Below are 1,848 nucleotides of genomic sequence, written 5' to 3' on the forward strand. Positions count from 1 at the left end.
ATTTTGAAGATAATATTAACATTTTCATGTGGACCCTAAAGTTGTGACTCGATTATGAATTATGAAGAGGCAAGTCATTCCTACCACCCAAGGATGGACTCTCAGGAAACTGATAGTGTTTTTCAACACTAAACATACAACATTTTCCTGCCGTTCTGATGACAAGCTCTTTTAAATATGCAGTGATTTCAATAATTAAATGCTAGAAGAAAATCTCAAATATAAATGAACTCAAAATCATTAATCAACTGGCAGTCCGGAGCACAGGGGCGGATGGGAAAATGGTGGGCGTGGTCCTGACCGCTTGGGGGTCTTGTTGCAGCTGGGGCTGGGCAGAGGCCTCTTTCTGCCCCCACCAGGGCTTCAGCATGTTACTAACAAGGAAGCCCCAGGGGCTCCCAGCTTGCAGACAAAAGACATCATTCTCTTTCCTTAATTGACCAGACCTTCCAAAACTGGCTTATAAGAGGCTAAAAGGCAAAAATCTGGGAATTATCTTCATCCCTGGCTACATTTCTAACATGAATGGCACAAAAGCATTGGCGATTGAGGAATTTTGCAAATCGCTAGGGCGTGCCTACATAAGGTTTGATTACTCAGGAGCTGGAAATTCAGAGAGTAACTTAGAAGAATGCATAGTGGGGAAATGGAGAAAAAATGCTCTTTCTATAATTGATGATATAGCTGTAGGATCACAGATACTGGTTGGATCTAGCCTTGGTAGGTGGCTTATGCTTCTGCTGCTATTGCACGACCAGAAAAGGTCATGGCTCTTGTTGGTGTAGCCACAGCTGCCAATGCCCAAGTGACACAGTTCAATCACCTTCCTGTGGAGGTAAAAAAAGAAGTAGAGATAAAAGGCACATGGTCCCTGCCATCACAATACCATGAAGACAGCTTTCATCTCATTCAGTACAGTTTCATTAAGGAAGCAAAGCACCACTGCTTGTAACATAGCCCCATTCCTGTGAACTGCCCTGCAAGATTGCTTCATGACATGAACGATGACATTGTACCTTGGCATAAATCCATGCAGGTGGCTGACAGAATGCTCAGCACTGATGTGGATGTCATCCTCTGAAAAGATAGTGATCACCGAATGAAGGAAAAGGCGGACATGCAGATTCTTACTTACACTATTGATGATTTAATAGACAAACTTTCAACTATAGTTAACTATAATCATATTTTTAATTGGTATGTAAACTGATATATCCAGAAGATTGCAAGGGGAATAGAAAATCAAAGATCTTGATCCTTTAGGCTTTTCCCTCTCACCTCTGTTTGTAAATATCAGATAAGCATTTATTTAATGATGTCTCTCACAGATAATACAAATTGTGGCAAAAATATTGGCTGCTGTTTGGACAATTTTCTCCTTCCTATAATCTTTCATTTTTTATTAAAATAATTCCTGTTTTTTTAATCCAAGAGATGTTTACCTTTCTTATGAATATATTAGCTGGGCCACCTCTTATGTTCTTATCTACTTAGAATTATCAATTAAGCTTGAATACTTTGGTTTTTGTTTGTTTCTCTTATATATAGAAATTTATACAATAAATTCTGATTTTAAAATGCTGCAAAATACAAGAAAATGTTTGTTGAAATAAATTGAAATGATTGAAGAAATATCTGCTGCATAATAAAGTTTAAAAGTAAAAATAAAAATAAATCATTAATCAACTATTTTAAGGGGGGAAGGCAAAATAATCAAAGAGAAGCAAAACAGCCCAAAAGTGTAGTGACAGTTTTAACCACCACCCAATATACTTTTTATATAATTTGTTATTGCTATCTTCAGACCTTAATATTATTCCTTCTCCTTCCCCTTTGAAAGCTATTGAG

General features: G+C 37.4%; 1 pseudogene; it reads left to right on the forward strand.

The window, feature by feature from the left end:
• Window positions 1–281: 281 nt before the first annotated feature.
• LOC101699390 (palmitoyl-protein thioesterase ABHD10, mitochondrial pseudogene) lies at window positions 282–1,081 on the forward strand (annotated as a pseudogene).
• The last annotated feature ends 767 nt before the right edge of the window (window positions 1,082–1,848 follow it).

This window comes from Heterocephalus glaber, unplaced genomic scaffold (assembly GCF_053883595.1).
Source record: "Heterocephalus glaber isolate CG9 unplaced genomic scaffold, H.glaber_assembly_v1.0 deba00000122, whole genome shotgun sequence".
Classification (NCBI taxonomy): Eukaryota; Metazoa; Chordata; class Mammalia; order Rodentia; family Bathyergidae; genus Heterocephalus; species Heterocephalus glaber.